Here is a 17830-nt window from a genome sequence, read left to right on the forward strand (position 1 = left end):
AGGTAGTGAGAGTAGTTGGTAGTGTATGTACAAATCAGGAGTGATAAAATGCTCCTTCTGGTTTGATTGGGCCCTGATGCTGATGCTGTTGCCCAAGGTTTGTGTAAGTCTTTGTATTCATGTCTCTTGTTGATGCCAGTCTGCTTTTCCTTTTGTATAAACTGTTGAGGGTCAACATTTTTGGTGTCTTCTCATTGACTGCCTTCCTTGCCCTGTGTATGCTTCTTTACAGTGTTTGGTTGAAACCCATGAAGCACCTGTACCTTGAGGGTTAAGAAATTCTTACGTGTGGCTCAGCTCAGGCGCTCCCAGTGCTGCCCTTGTGTTGCTCTCTGGGGAGGCTCTGTCACATGGCCACAGCATTGCTGTACTCTGTTTCCTTTGGAAAGCTGAGGGACTCCTTGCACTGCACAACTGGCTGAGGTGATTTGTACTGTCACAGAAGATGCTGCTCTAATTACTGCTAAAGCCAGCCCAGGTTTTGTGTTAGTGGACACAGCAGGCTTCTCGGATCAGTCTTGACCCAGACTAGGCAGAGTGACACCTCTGGGCTTTTAGTCAATGCAAGAAGGCAAGCAAATGGGACTGCAGGCACAGGTCTCCATGGACAGTGTCTGTCCCCTTTATATTAACACCACCCTCCCCCACCCCAAATCAGAGTGGATCTTCCCAGACTAAATGGATTTTCATGAGTGATAAGTATTAACACATGGCTCAAAATGCTCAGTCTGATTTCAAATGGCTTGGAAGTGACAAGTGGTTTTTTTTTTTCTCGTGGAGTATTTTGCTTCAGGTTTGAGGTTTTTTTGGGATTTTGCTTGTTGGGTTTTTTTGGGTTTGTTTATTTGGTTTTGGTTTTTTGTTTGTTTGTTCTTTTGGATGCTTTCTTAAAAGAAACATGGATGAGGTGATTTGAAAATGAAATCTCCTGTAATTTATTTTGATTACCGGATTTAGGCTGTCATGCAGCTTCACTCTGATAGTTTTTCTTTCCTTTTCCCCATTACAATAGCTTGCCAACTGCAGTGAAATGAACCTAAAGTGACAGCTTGAGACAAGGAGGAAAACTAATATACACTGTGGAGAGTGGGGACCAGCCAAGCGCATGACGTCACTTGGAGGGGCACTATCTGAGTGTCAGAGCTGTCACGATTCATTCCCCACGAATCAAATTGGCTCTGCTTTTGTGGGGAGCAGAAGCTTGTTACTTTAGGTACTTGAATCAAATATCCCTTTCATTTGTTTGTATTTACTCAAGTGTGTTCTGAGGAGACTAAAACCAGCTATGTCTGTAGACACCAGTCATCAGCTAGGTTTTGTGTGCTGGGCTATGTGACCCAGTAATATCAGTGGCTGTCAAATGTTTGATCTTCTAATATGCACTCTTTTTTGCCTCTCCTGGACTGCTAGTCTTTTTGAGCATCCACTCTACTTGTCATCTGAAATAAGAGTACAAAGCCTATGTCGTGTATACAACAGTCTTTGGTAGTCAGCCACGTCTTCTCCTTTAGGCCATTGTCTTTTCAGCCTGACTGAAGCCCCCTGCTACTATGTGCACGAGCAGTAGAAACCCTGCTTCTTCCTTTTTTCTCTTCTGCCTATTTTCCTCTTTTGTTGAGTTCACACAGAACTCAGCGTTAGATGAGTGATAACATGTAGTGAAATGCTGTTAAATATATGGGATTCCAAACATTAAAATAACTCTCCTTTCTTGAATTATCTTTCATCACAGGTTGTCTGAAAGCCCAGAGAATTTAGCAATACAATGTCTGGGCAGGATGCTTCTGTGCACTGAGATATAATAAGAACTTGTTAGGGACGAGACGCTAAAAGGACAAGGTGGGGGCTGTGGCATCACAACTATGTTAAAAGCTTGTACATGGAGTATTGGAAAGTATTGGAGAGGTAATTTCACAGTTACCACTCTCACTCGTTGCTGTCCCTTTGAGCTGATGCAGGTGTCCACACTCAGTACTATGTACAAGGGCACAGCTATGTTGGTGTCCTCAAAATTGCCAGGTATTGTGTAGCCTCATGAACCTGGTTTTTGTGTCTTGTCCTGTTTCTCTTTTTCTAATACCTTTGTGTGATCTTTTCTGGAGTTGTGAGCAATCCAGAGTCAGTGATTAGTCAGAGGTGGTCCCAGTTGCTTGCAGGGGAAAAGCTGGACCTCCTTGCTTTAACAGTTAATCTAAAGAAGGCTCTGCCCCTCTCTTCTGACCCAGTTCCTTGTTTGCCCACATGAAACCAGGGAAGCCCAGCTGTAGTCATGGGCCAGACCTTTTGGACAGTAGACACTAATTATTCCTGTGCCTTAAAGGTTTGTGTTCTGAAAAAAGAACTGTCTGTGGAGCAGATACTCTTTTAAGTCATCTGGCATTAGCTAAGGGTGGGCCACTGTATTTCAGCTACACACAGCCATGTTTATCAGGACAGAGTCTTGATGTGTAAATGGAGCACAGCCTGACCTCTTATGTGGGAGTCTGGCGCTTTATTGCCTTGTAGCTGTTTTACACAGTGCCTACTTGCTTCTTAGTGGAGAACAACTCTATCATATAATCAGGTATCTCACAACTGTAACGCTTTTTAAAAAATATTAATGTATTTCTTTGCCAGATTTACCCAAGGGTATCCTATTCCCTACTCATATATGCAAGACATTCATTCTCTTCACAGTTATGTAAATTTCCAAGTAAACTGGGAGATGTCTTGCAAGAATAATAAGATATCAACAAAGAACCAGAATTACACCCAGGCCTGTCCTGGTTTCCACAGCTCCTGTATCAGTAACTCTAGCAAGGAGCTCAAAAATTACCACAGCTGCTCTGCCCGTGTGATTTCCTACCTAGGAAAGAGGGAGGAAAGGAAAAATAGAGGAGCAATGCCCAATACAAACTAGCTGTTGATGGGACAGAGGAAGGTTTCATTCAATCATTCATTCATTCAGTCATCCTCACTGCCGAGAGTCCTTCACTTCTGGTCAGTGCTGCAAGCACTCTGATGCAGATTTTCCCCTAAAGTACCCTCCCTGGAGGTCATTTTTTTACCAACACTTTTCTAATTTCTCAATCAGTTTCAGTTCAGCCAAATCCAAATATACTAGAATCAGCTTTTTTTAAACTTCATTAATGTGAAATGTGTTGACATTTTGAATTCAATCCTACTGTCATATTTAAGGAACATATGGAAAACAGTCTGTACAGATTAATCTAAGGAGCATTTTAATGTGGCTTTCCTTGAGTGAACTGGTTATATTATGGATAGATATGTCCTAACTTGAGAAGTGTTGAAACTGCAGGCAAGTGCTTTCAGACAAATTGATGTCAAATAGCAGAATACAATCATGTATTCTGGATCTTGAAAGGGGAATTTGACACTGTAACACAGTGCATAACTAGTCTCTCATATACTTGTTTGCTTTTAATGTTTATACTTATGAAGAAATAGTAAAATAAATAATGATGCAGTCCAGATCATTGTTATATATGACCCAAAAGCATTGGCAAGATTTTTTACAGAAATATTGAGCAGAAGAAAGGAAGGCGTTTAAAGGGAGAAGGTAAATGAAGGAATTGAGAGGTTTGCAAAGATAGGCAGCCCAACACTAAAGAGGAAGCATTCAAGAAAAGATGATGTGAAGTGACTGCCTGGCTTCAGTATTGAACCTGGTATTTCTAGTTTGTTATTAGTGAAAACTATAGCAGTACTTCTTTTTGAAGCTTTTAGGAGTATTCACTTTCTTTTCCTAGTTAGGTAAGAATGAAAAGAGCATTTCCCAAAAATTGATATTGATGTTTGCATTAATACTAGAACAGACTAGGACAAGAATTTGAAAGTTGTCTTTATAGTGTTCAAGCCATGCAGGCAGTGTGGCTGTGTTTTCTGTAAAGCCGTGGCTCTGCTGCCTGCCTTAATTCAGACTCTACGGATTAAATTAAAATGCTTCCTGTTACCAGGAGCACTCTATGATTTATGCCCATGGATATGTAAAGCATGCCAACACTGGAAGAATGAACAAATTAACAGACAGCCTGGAGCAACAAGTAACTTGAACTATCTTGACAATAAAAAAAAATTGTGAAGGAAAGTTAAAGTGCAATTCTTATCTATTGACTAAGCCTGGGAAAGATAATAAATTTATAAATTCTTAAATTCTAGGTGGAACTCTTAGAAAAACAGATAAGGAAAACACACAGTATACAAATCCTGGGAATCCCAGAGGGTTAAGAAGGTAAGAAGTTACCATATATCCTACATTAACAGCTATATCCTATGTTATAAACGCCAGGACAAATTTATTGCCAAATTCAATAGTTTGGTTTATTAACATCCAAATCACAAAATTTAGAATCAAATTATAACAATTTCAAACAATAAAAACAAAACAATACGAACCCCACGAACAGCAAACTTACTTGACCGAAGTTCTCCCGGGAAAAGTAGAGCCAAGGGTGACCCCAGAGACACAGGACCTGGCAGCCTTGTCTCTAGCTGGGTTCACAAATTTGCCCACCTAAAGGCCCAACTTAAATACCCTTAACTTTCCCTTCGGCAATCTTCCTCCCATTGTTTCTCTAATCATCGGCCATTAACTTTATTTACATTAAATCCCGAAAGGGTCCCCAGGCATATTCAAATGCTAATGTCCAGAGTTAGTCCTTGCTTTGAGTAACTGTCGTAGAGGTGTGTGATGACCGGTGTAAGTCCTCGCTGGCACGTCTTTGCTGGCACGTAGCGTTTGACCTGTTGCGAGTCCAGATGAATTGAGCTGCACGTAGGCAGGGGCAAGTCGTTCTCACCTTCCATTTTTAGAACCCGGAAGATCAGGGAGGTGCTTTCCAGAAGTTCGTGAAACGTGCGGGTTGAGCATACACACACATACCTTTATATAATATATATCACAGTTTCCAATCTATAATTATTTATAAAACATGAATTAAATAACCATATTTCCCACAACTCCCCCATTTCTTTTCTTTTGTCAATAATTTTAATTCATGTTTTGTATTTAACTTAATTGTTTTCCTCTCTCGAGTTTCCCGTTCCTTGGAGAAACACCTGACCAGCGATTCCTGAACCATGTTTGCCTTTTCTGCTTTTCTTCTATCTTTCCAATTCCCATGTCCCTGACTGCCTTTGAGTGCCAGCTAGTTACTTGTGTCTTAACAGGGGTAACTTTTTGGAGGAGCCATATGTCACAGGGCTGGCCCTTCACCGAGCGCACAGCCTGGTTCACACTCCCTAGAGTGATCTGCAGAGGCTTCCCTCTGTCTGGCCCAGCGTCTGTCGGGTTGCAACCGAACAACGGGGAAGTTTTTCTCTTCGCGACAGCAGGGGCTCTCTGCTAGGACCCTCGGGGTGGTTTGGACGGCACACCTCCTTTTTTAAAAATTCCCCACCGAGATTACTTTAGTTGCTCTGCCACCCACGGCACTACATTAGTTCGACGGCACTCCGTGGCTAACACTTGGGCCTTTAGATCCAATTTCCCTTTAACCCCTTTTCGTATATTGAATACCACCCGGGATAATTTGGTTCTATCAATCCCAAACGTGTGGCACAGTTTAAGAATCGCATAGTCAGAGTCTGTTTTTCCTCAGAGCACCTGGGGCATAAGCCCAGCGGCCCCCCCCACCCCCACTTGCAGTGCACCACCCAAATTTCAAGACAATAATTGTATTTGAAATGGATATATGGATTGCAGAGGCATCCAGGTTCAGAGCAGCGCATGGATATTTCTTCTGCCATTTGTTTCTGATATCCTGGGGTTGGAGTTCTTTCTCTTTAAATTTCTGGAGCTCCGGATTCACCCTTCCTGATGTTCTAACACCTTCCTTCTGGTTACCCTTCCCTCTCTCAGTCCTCCTTGTCGGGTGGTTATTAAGTTTCCTTTGAGGCTCCTCTAGGCTGCAGCTTAATGTTTCCAGGGTGTTGGCATCCTCGGTGCAGCCGGACCCTCAGATCTCCGGGGGAAGAGATGACCTTCCATTCGGGGTTTTCCCTCGGGGCTGTTAGTTTCTTAACCCTGGAGGCGTGTGTCCAGCCTCTTTCAGCTGTTCGGATGGCTGTATCTGTAGTTAAAAGGACAAGAAAGGGTCCCTCCTAATGAGGGGTTAATGACACCGCTTTCCAAGCTCTGATCAGTACTTTACCTCCTGGTTGTATCTCATGAATATACATCGAAATCCTGCAACTTCCTCAGATTGAATTTACCTAATACAAAATTCCAAACCAGCCCAATACTACAAGAATATTGTATAAAGAGAATCCCTGTCATGTCTACCATTCAGAAAATCTGAATATTAGAACAAGTTATCTAATAGTACATTCACACCTTTACCATAAAAACAATTTTGTCCCTGGATCACTATGATTCTCACCTCACTATCCACCCAATGTACCATACAATCCAGAATTTTTCCCCTTTTTTGCACTGTTACAGGAAAAATCAGAAAGAAAATTTTTCTTCTTATTAAACGAGGTTTATACTGAAACATACAAACAATTCTTTTTACATCCTACCAATACTTCTGACAGTGTCCACTGGATATATAGCGAGCAAACAATAAACACTAAGACTACTCCAAATCCCATAGTATTAACACAGGTTTTAGCTTTTTAAAGAAAAATTCAGTTTAAAAAAATCATAGATGAGCACAAACAATTTGGGCTTATTTCAAGAATCAAACTCAGCACATTCAGAGTGATTTGGCATACAGACAAACATTCATAAAACCCAGTATCCTACAATGCTCGGTGACAACAGCAGTTTCCAGGACAATCAGCTGTTAAGGTTACACACATCCTCACTCAGTTTCTACAGTCTCAGTGTAATGAGTCTGCACTGCTGCTAATTAACTGAACTACAAATTTATATTCCAGACCCCTACTCAGCACATTCTCAGATACACACAGCCAAAAGAAGAACGCAACTTGAGTGAGACAATGGGACCACCTTGTCCCTATTTTCGATGTACACCCTGCCATGGCCATTCTCACTCAGCCTCCAAGAAGCATCTGCCTTCACAACTGCTTCTCACCCTTGCTTCAGCCACCCCTAATGATCAGCAAAATTAACACAATTCCAGAAGCACTATCGGACCTTTCAGCTCTGCTGTTAACTTGATGGCGACACTTCTTATTTTGGTTTGTAATTCCACTGCCTCGTAGCAATTGTGACTACACTCCTCAGATCCTCCCCAGGACCGAAACTGGGCGGGGTTTCAAGCAGCAGCAGTACGGAGTTCTAACTCCGGGGAATTTACCAGAATTGCCTCATATTTCAATAGCCGGGATTCAGTAAGCCATTTAAAACATACCCCACCGGTTTCCTGGCTCCCGCCCACTCCTGTGTAAGAACTCCATACGCCGTGTGATTGCTAACATCCACGAAAAGCTGGAACTCCCGGTTAATATACCGGGGCAGTTCCCATCAACTACTCATGCAGATTCGTCTACAAACCATTTCTCACAGACAGGATCAGCTGCAGACCCCTATTTCAGCGTGGCAAGATACAATCCTGCAGCAGTAGCTGAAGTGACTTCTTCCCTTCATCAGAGAGCCAATTCAAACAGTCAGTGAGTAGTACAACTTAATAAAGGATAACTTTAAGCAAAATTTGTACAAATTAAGAGAAAAACTTAAGACCTCACCCATAATCCTGGGGGAGTATTTTAACAAGACAGAAAAAAACAAAGCACACCAAATAGAAGAAACTATTACAAAGAGCAGAACTTACTCTGTAATAAACCATACATTACTTAAATTCGGAACTTAAAACCCAGAAGTTTTCCAAAGCCAGGAGTCACTGTAAACATCAGGCCCCGGTAATCAGACAGCTTTATCTAGTACAATTATCAGAACATTAACACTACTGCTTTTTACTTCAGTCCAAAAAAACTTCACAAACTTAGCCTTTCTTAACAAACAAACTCGAGATAACTTGTGCCTAATTCCCAAAGTAAAGCTCCTGTATTTGCTATACATTCTTGCGTATTATTAAACTTAAATACACAAGCAAACACCGACCAAACTTAACACCGGTGACAAAATGCTGCCTCTCATATATCACTTACTCTCCACCAGAAAAACACAGGCACCAGGGCAACCTCAAGGTTCACATCCTCCAAATTGAGGAGCAAGTAAGAAGACATAATATCAAAGGGACAACACAAACCATCTAAAATTAAGAATCCCGGTTCCCAACTAGATAAAATACATACAGAATAGGAACTGTAAAGAATAAAGAAAAATCCTGTAACTACCAACACAGAGAATTATACCACTTTCCCAACTTAATACTAGAATCCTGACTCCAATTACCATTCCAACACTATCTCGACAGAAATATTTAGTTTCCTGCCTCTCAACAGCCGCTTTAATTTTGGCTTCACCGGCCACATGCTTCAACCTTTTGAAAGAAAAACTGAAACACACAAAACCCTTGCAGTACACTGTCTGCCAACACAAATGCCATATTCCTGCTCAAGCTGACAATCCGAATTCAAAATGTAGCAATTGTTTCAAACATAGACGAGCTACATCCACCATACTATCAACCTTTTGATTTGCACAAAATCCTCACATACAGTAGACAGACAACTAAAAGGAAGATATATTTTCAGCTTTTCAAGAACAAACACCTAGGTATTTCCTACGCATAAGTATAGCTCCCATTCTTGGTCTCTTCTCTCAATACTTTTATCTATTTTTGCTTCTTATTTCGCCTTACAGGGCGGTTTTCTGCCCCGGGCAGCCTTGTCTAATCACTTTAAAACTGCCGCTTTCCTTCGTCTCCCGGCAACCATGGACTGACTCGCCCTGCCGCTTGCGGGAAGGGGCGGGTTTCGTTCCATTCCCACGTTAGTGAAAAGAAAAAGAAAAAAAAAACAACTCCGCCGATCTCGTCCAGGAGAAAAAAAACTCTTAAAGCAAAATACACAACTCTAGGGAGTCTCCAAAATGTATTCAGCCTGAAGTAAAAGATCTACCACCACCAAGGAAAAGAGTAGGCAAGATTCCTTTTAATCCCTTTTCTATCTTTTTCTCCTTTTGCAGACTCACGTGAATTTTCGCATTTCTAATTTGCACGCTTCCCAACACCACTAGTTATTCTCTAATGCATTCCAATTCACCTTTGGTAATTTCTGTTTTGTTCTACTGTCAAATTTCTTACGGGAATGCTTCTTTTCCCCCATTTTTCCTCCCGGGCCATTCTTGCTCTCACACCAACTGTCCCACCCCGAATCCCTCCCGGGCTCTTCAAGATCTCCTTCGGGGGTCCTGGTTTTAGCCAGGGCTCTAACTGGTGTATACCTGTCTGGTTTATTCTTCCACCCTTCGTTTTCCTTACCCTTCTTCTCTTTTTCTCCATATTTTAGCGTCGGTGGCCGAGGTGCGGGGTCAGGACCAGAAACGGGGGCAGGATTCCCTCTCGGGAATCTCCTTGAACGGGAGGGAGGTTTCTGGAGTGGCCGCTGAGCTCGGGGCTCCGCATGGGTCTCGGATGGCAGTGCTAACTCTGCCCCTGAGAAGGCCGGGGAGGAGGAAGGGGTAGGGGTAGGGGCTGGCAGGACGGGGGCCACCGAGCCGTGAGAGAAGTTTATCCCGTAGTCCAGTTCATTCCGTGTTTCCCTTAAGGAATCCTCCCGATCTCTGCTGAGATCTGATCCCATACTCCCCGTGGCACAGAAGTTATGGGATACCAAAAATTAAATCCCGAGTTTCCGAACTCGATGCCGTTAACTTAATGATCCAGCGGATGACCGTTCCGTGGATGTTCGGTTAACGGCGGGGCTCTGTAACCGCCACCGAAAAAATTAAGCGACCTCCCTGGTCGCGGTCAAGAAGGCTTACTCGTCCCCGAACTCAAAAAGGGACGTCCTCTTTCCTTCAGGACCCCTGGTGACCTCCCCCACCCCGTCGGGTAACACTCACACACGAAGCGAAATATCACACGTTCCAATCGCTTCCCCGTCGGTCGGCCGTGTCCCTCGCGGGAGCAGCGGAAACGCGACCTTAAGGTCCGCTCTCGCTTCGTGATAAATCACGTCTCATTCACACACACACTCACACGCACATACACGTTCTCAAGCACTTGGTCACCCCCACTCAACCACGCTATACTTACGGTCCTTTTCCTGCGTGGATTCTTCGTGCACTTAGATTTTTACGAGTGAAACAATACCGCGGTTCCAGGGGAAAACCCCTGCTGAGTTCCCGAGCCCCCCCAAGCTAGCTTGTCCTAATGCCTAATCCCTTTGCTGTTGTGGGTTCTGGGTTCGTAAAGCCAGTTCGTTCTTCCGGACTTACCCGCTCTGCCAGGCCGCTTTTTACGGCGGGGCGCCCCCTGGTCAGAAGCAGGGATCCGTAGAATATTCAAAACTGGCCCCGCTGTTGGGCGTCAAAATTGTTATAAACGCCAGGACAAATTTATTGCCAAATTCAATAGTTTGGTTTATTAACATCCAAATCACAAAATTTAGAATCAAATTATAACAATTTCAAACAATAAAAACAAAACAATACGAACCCCACGAACAGCAAACTTACTTGACCGAAGTTCTCCCGGGAAAAGTAGAGCCAAGGGTGACCCCAGAGACACAGGACCTGGCAGCCTTGTCTCTAGCTGGGTTCACAAATTTGCCCACCTAAAGGCCCAACTTAAATACCCTTAACTTTCCCTTCGGCAATCTTCCTCCCATTGTTTCTCTAATCATCGGCCATTAACTTTATTTACATTAAATCCCGAAAGGGTCCCCAGGCATATTCAAATGCTAATGTCCAGAGTTAGTCCTTGCTTTGAGTAACTGTCGTAGAGGTGTGTGATGACCGGTGTAAGTCCTCGCTGGCACGTCTTTGCTGGCACGTAGCGTTTGACCTGTTGCGAGTCCAGATGAATTGAGCTGCACGTAGGCAGGGGCAAGTCGTTCTCACCTTCCATTTTTAGAACCCGGAAGATCAGGGAGGTGCTTTCCAGAAGTTCGTGAAACGTGCGGGTTGAGCATACACACACATACCTTTATATAATATATATCACAGTTTCCAATCTATAATTATTTATAAAACATGAATTAAATAACCATATTTCCCACATCCTACAAAGAACAGCTCACTGTGTATTGAGAGCTTATCATGTTGCTGTGAAAAGGGCATCATAGGAGACCAGCAACTGCAGAACTGCTCTCCTAAAGTTAATGGACTTGGGGGTTAAGGGGAGAGTATTTTTGTCTGCACAGAGCATCAAGGACATTTATTTTAATAATTGGCAAATTTTGATTTCCTCCTCCCCTCAATGCTTGGCCTGCACTCAGAAAAATTGTGCTTGTCAGTGCCCAGAAAACATGCTTTCCAAGAAAATAAGTGCTATCAGTTAGTGTAGTCTGGTTAAGTTGTGAGTCAAATAGCCCTGCAAAAATTCTAGGTGCAGTTGAAGGCAAAATGTATGTGTGTGAGAGAAGGAGAGAATTCTTCAACTGACAACTGAATAGCTGTATACAAACTGTGATTTCAATTGTACTCTATTGTACTTTGATCATGGTTTTACATTTCAGTTGGTGTCATGTTGTAAATAGTAACAGAATTTCATAAGCAAATGGCCCTCCTGAAGCAGGCCATGATGGTAAAGTAAAAGGGATGGATCTCTTTTTAGGGTACTAGGAAATCTATTTCAAGTTCTATCATTAGTTTATTTCCCTGCTTCCCATTTTTAATGAAATATTTAACCCAACAGCTTTTTAGCTAGAAATTACTATTTACTTCAGTTTTGGAGGGGTTTTATTTGCAAGTGTACATTGATATTTGAAAGTATGTTCAAGGCTGGGTCATGTGATGGTGTTCTATTTTCTAAATTTATGTGGCACTCATTGAGTTGCTCTGTTTGGCCAGTTATAGTTCATTTTTGCATGTACACTGATGGATTCAGTGGCACTGTACAATAGACATTTTGAGTTTAAGCATAGGCAGTTTACTCTAGTTTGATAGTGGTTGAGAAACACAGATCAGAATTTATTTAACAATAAACATGGGGGGTAACAGTGGAAATAATGGCAGTGCTGATCTAACCTGCCTTCCTGATTGCATCCATATATAGACCATTCTTTGCTTCTTTCTTTTTCCTTTGCTAATCTGAACTATTTAATTTCCCTACTACTTGGATACTTTCCTCTGCTTGGATGTTTGCCTCTTTGGTTCTGTGTTGTGAAAAAATCCCCCAATGCTGTCAGCTTGCAGGTTTTACTCAACATAATTTTAAATATACTATTACTCTGTCCCATGCTATTGAAAAGAAATCCCATGCACATTTGAAAAGCTGTCTTTACGACTTCAAAATTCTGCTTTAAAACTTTCCTTTGCAAAGGAGCCTGCAAAAAGTAGACCTTTGGGTCACTAAATGAACTGATGTCAGTGATGCTGCTGATGAACATTGTCATGTCATAATTCTCCATAAGTCTGCACCCTTACGTTGCCTTTTGTTTAGTCCTCAGGGAAGGACATTCAATCAGGAGTCACCTTTTTGTGCAGCCCTGGGTTTGTGCAACCCTTATCACAATGAAATCTTGCTCTGCAACAAACACTCCTGGGCTGTATGGTAATAAAAATAAACTAACAACTGTAAGCATTGCCTGACTGTGGGGAAAAGTGTCAGTTATTACAATATTACTTCTAATTACATTTTATGATGTGATCAGTAAAATGCAAGAAACTCCTAAATTATTTTTGATGAAGAATTGAAAGACATCAGTCATCTTCTGCAGCATGTGTCTGCCAAGTCACCAGTTTTCTGCTACTGTTTTTCTCCTGCAGAGTTAAGAGTCCAAATCAGTGCCACATATTCCTAAATAGGGACATCTGTAATGGGCTTCTTGTCCTTTACATGCCTCCTGCCCAGATTCCATCATCATTCTTCTTCTTTCTGTGTTTTTAAATGATTGCATTTCTCATATTAGGCAAATCCTGTCCCTTACCTGGATGATGTCATTAATCTTCTTTTACACCATGATGTATTACTAAGTGACATACTGCATTGTACATGTATTGTTACTCTACTCACATGCTTAGTGAAGACATTGCTGGCATGTGGAATACAAACTTCAAGTCAGCTGTGAGAAAGTTCTTTATAAAAATCATGAAAAGTATGTGTGCCAGCAGGACAGACTGCCCTTTTTACTGCAGATTAAGACACAAAGGGATGAATTTTAAGAGAACCAGAAACACTTGCCAGGGCTATGCTGATCAAATTGTTTATGTATGATGCTTTATATTCCAGCCTGAGAAATCTCTGTGGTAGGAATGTGACCTTTTTGGCTTATTTTCAAGTACTAATTGTAAAATTACAAGTTTATTCATTCCAAAAAGTTGATTCTTTGCCCACCTTGGTATTAAAGTGACAGTGCTAAAAGACCTGGTCTTGTTTATTGTTTAGGAAGCATAAAAATATCTTAACTGGCTCTCCATGTAGCAAAAACTCCTTTTCATAACTAACAGAAGGTTGCAAGCAAAAACAACAGCCATGATTTTGGGGACTAACTGGTATAATGCATGAGGGATATTTTAAAATATTCAGTTCAGTTGAATTTTGCCTGTTGCAAGCCAGATATTAGTATCTCCTGGATGAGCCATGCCATGTCATTCAAAAAAATGGGGACCAGCACTCAATTTTTGTCATTCAGATAGCAGAGAATTTCATAAATTGAAATGCTCTTTGCAAGTGCACAATCTGGCCTCTTAGCACTGTCTTGGAGGTTGTATTCTAAACAGCTCTGTCCAGCCAGCATAAAGCAGCATAATGTAGTCATCACCCCTCTTTCCAGTGGTGTTTTACACCACCTTTGGCCCTTCTGTCGGGCTACATTTTTGCATAGGATTAAGGTATCCCTGAACCTTGGGGAGCATCCATCCCATACCCCTCTTGGAGCCTGTAATTTGAGAACAAGCAAGATGCTAATTAAGGGATTGAAGCATATAAATAGTTGGGGGAGAAGATCATCATGGGGATAGAATACTTTTATCTTTAGTTGTCCTCTACTGGATCATACTTTCGCAAACTTTTAGCCCACAGCTGGCTCAGTTTTAAAACCACTGCTTATGTTTGATCTTTGTTAGAGCCAAATACTGCATTGAGAAACTTGAAGACAATTGAAATAGAAAGTTCCCACTCTGGAGGCTTTATTTTTGTTTGAGGGAGGAAAAGAAGTCAATGCAGTGTGTTGATGTTCTGGTGGATGGACAGTAAGTGAAAATATTGTCATTGCTTTGGAGAACAATAGAGTTGGTCTCATTCAAAATATGTCTTTCATGTACTGAAATTCCATTTGTTAAAGCTCTAAATACATCTTTCATTGGTTTCTTATTACCTATTACATTGTAAAATAAATTTGTTACGTATTGTTTATTTTAATGAATATTTAAGCAGGTTCTCTAATTTTTTTCATAAAAATATTTTAATGTAATTTCTGAATAATAAATTATGAACAACAATATTCACTGTGTTTAGAAAATGCTAAATGTAGTACTATTTGCAGATATTAAGCCATCACTGCTATTTGAGATGTTTTGGAATCATGACCCCTTCAGAAGACAGTCAGCACTAAACATTCCTTCCATAGCAACTATATTCATAGCAGCAACGTAGCAGAGTCAGTCAGACTCAATGCCCATCACACATTCCATTGCTGCTTATAGGTTGTTGGGATTTCCACTGTCAGTTTTTTTCTGAAATTACAATACAAAATAAGTGAGTTGCAATTTTTTTTAATTAGTCTGAGTTTTTTGATTAATACTACAGTTTCTGTAAAGGGGGACCTGTGGGTAACGGTGCCAAACTTTACTTTAAAATGCTGCTTATGTATATTTCTTTTTTTTTTTTTTCTGACAGAGGCTGACAAAAGAGTTTTTTATTTCTTCCTTACCTACTATCAGTTAGGAAGTCCAGAGTTCTGTATTGATGTTTCAGACTCCTAGTTTGTCTTCTGTGCTGGGGTCAGACTGGAATGCATAACCTGTTAGCAAAGCAGCGTGGCTGGTGGCATCATGCATGACAGAGAAGGCCTGATCCCATGCAAGCATTCTCTGAAGTGGAGCACTCAAAAGACAAAACCTTGTTCATTTCTAAAATGTAATTTTTAATGTGTTTTGATAAATATCATTTCTCTGAGGCCTTTTTTTGAGAAACATAAAACTCCCAAGGAGCGGCAGAAAAATAGAATATAAAGGCTTCACATTAAAAATTCAGTTTTGTCTTTTCCTTTCAATATTTTTAAAGGAGTAAAGAAAAACTCCCAAATTCTAATTTTCAAAATGTAAGTTTGTGGTTACACAGCAAAGATGTGAAAGCTTTTGTTTACTGCACTCTTATAGTTATGGCACTGCAGTCTAAATGAGCTTTTTATTCCTGTTACTACAGCATGTAATTCAAGTACCTGACTTTAACTTGTGAAGGATACCATGGGTTTCAAGGTGCCACCGAGGCCACAGGTATAGGAAAAGTTAGTGTGAGATAAGCCAGAGTGCACATTTGCTTTGTCCTCCTGTGTGTAACATTGCCTCTCTGAGCGCTCTCACTTCATTCCAACTGTGTGCTACTTCACTTCTAACAAGGGGCAAGATTTTCTGCTCCCTGATATATAAACATCTTAACGGCAGAGATATGTGCTTCCCTCGCCAGATTCCTCCTAATTGAAGTAACTTACATGACCTTGTGTCTGGCTAGTTACATCTAAAGAAGCACCTAGTGATGTACTTGTAACTGGTGAGATTAGCATGATCTATGTTAGAAAATAATAAGTTCTATGACAACTGTTGCTGTCTGGTTCAGAATCTCCTGCTTTAGTAGGATCACAAAAAACTATAGCTTTTTTTTTTGTAAATAGATGTCCCTGAAGATTTATATGTCTTTGTGTTAATTAATTACTTCTCTTTCATTTAAGCTGCTGTTCTCAGGTAGGTAACAGACTGAAATACTCTAAATGAAGGGTGAAAATCACAGAATTATGAATTAATGCAACCAAAGATGAGGAAAAAGAGGCCCAAATACTGTCAGACCAGTCTTTCATTATAGAATTTGGAAGTGACAGTGAATGCAAATTGGACAATGAAACTCAAATTATGTAGACCCAACAGAGACTAGGTCCAAAATAGATGAGTATAGGAATTTCATTTCCTCCTAGAGCTTAGTGCAGTAAAATCCCCTGGCGTTATGTACAGGTAGCTTAGTGTACTAGATGAGGTATTTTCTTTGAAGACATAAACTGGTCATGATTTTAGTTAGGTTTGTGACCTTAAGGATGACTCTTACTGTTGGTAAGTTTGCCTGCTCGGTTTTTTGTTGTTATTTTGCATATTGCTATACAGAAGTAGAAACTTCGCAAGAAGAATTAAACTGTCTTGCTTAATTTTTTTACTTCTATAGTATTGCTATTCTAATTTCAAAGACTTCTATTATCTCTTCATGCACAAAGAACATTGTAACTTTCACTCTTCATTCTTTCAAAGGAATATTTATGTTAAACATAATGATTTTGTTTCCTGCTAACATTAAGGTTATGTTAAACATAATGATTCTGTTTCCTGCTAACACTAAGGTAAAGATTGGAACTTCTCATTAGATTCTATGTAAAGGTTTAAACTTCACCACAGAGACAGGGTATATCACCAGAATATCCCTCTCCTGTTCACTCAAGGGAAAGAAAAACTTCTCTTTATTTTTGTATTTTAGGATAGTTCTATTTTAAGAACTAATCCATGGAGCTAGAGTTTAATGTCATTGCTTCAACTTCAGTGCAAAGTGAAACTGGAACATGAAAATAAGCTCAAGCAAAGAAATACTATTCTGGCCTTTTAGAATTTTGGAGTTCGTTTTCAACAAGAAACAAATAATTTTCCTTCTCTCACAAATCTTGTATAAAAGTTGTATTCAGAAAAATAAACAATAACTCAGATGGCAGGCATCTTTTAGAAAAGTTGTGTCCATTGGTTCAGAGTGCCAAGTTACTACATGTACCAGTGGTCCCAGAAACAAAACTGAATTGTCATTATATTTGGTCATCAATATCTGAACAATTCACATTATTAAAATCAGGCCAATATTTCTTGTTATCAATGTAAGAAATACTTGACACCAAAATGAGCCCTTTTACTTTTAAAATAAAACTGTTGAATTTAAAAAAAATATTTCATCCAATACAGCTTTATGCTCACCTGAAGATCTCAGTTCCCTGATGAAATTTCTCCAAATATGTATATAAAGATCCTTTAGAGAGTAGAAAAGAGGTAAGAAACCCCTGCAGAGCAAACAATGAAGCCTCTTCATTTCAGAAACTGTTCCTCTTCCCAAAGGCAATGGGGATTTGATGGACCTGGCAGACTTAAATCCCAAGCCAAATTCCTCTTACAGACAAAACCCTGCTGGTTAAGCCATTCTTTCATATTCAACGAGCTCCAACACAGCCTCTGATCCAAAGCTGGCAGTTTGACACAAGAAGAGAAGTGATTTCTCAGGTGAATATATTGCAGACCATGTCTCATCTCTAAACATCTTGTTTTTTTCTCACATGCTGAACAAGGGGAGTAACATGGGTCCCTGTGGTATCTTCTCTGTTCAAGGGAGCAATGACTCATCATTATCTTGTGAGTTTTCACAGAGAAAAGAAATGGAGCCACTCAAGAAGTATTCTGTGTTGCTGGTAACTACAAATAGCTCAACAAAGTGTCAGGTTTGGATGTATCAAAGGATAGTGGTTAAAAAACAAAAAAATCTGCATTCTAATTTCCTTTTGATCCATAGTTGTGTAGCTGCATATCCTGGATGGTAACATGACTTGTCAGGCTGAC

This window comes from Prinia subflava, chromosome 6, assembly GCF_021018805.1.
Source record: "Prinia subflava isolate CZ2003 ecotype Zambia chromosome 6, Cam_Psub_1.2, whole genome shotgun sequence".
Lineage (NCBI taxonomy): Eukaryota > Metazoa > Chordata > Aves > Passeriformes > Cisticolidae > Prinia > Prinia subflava.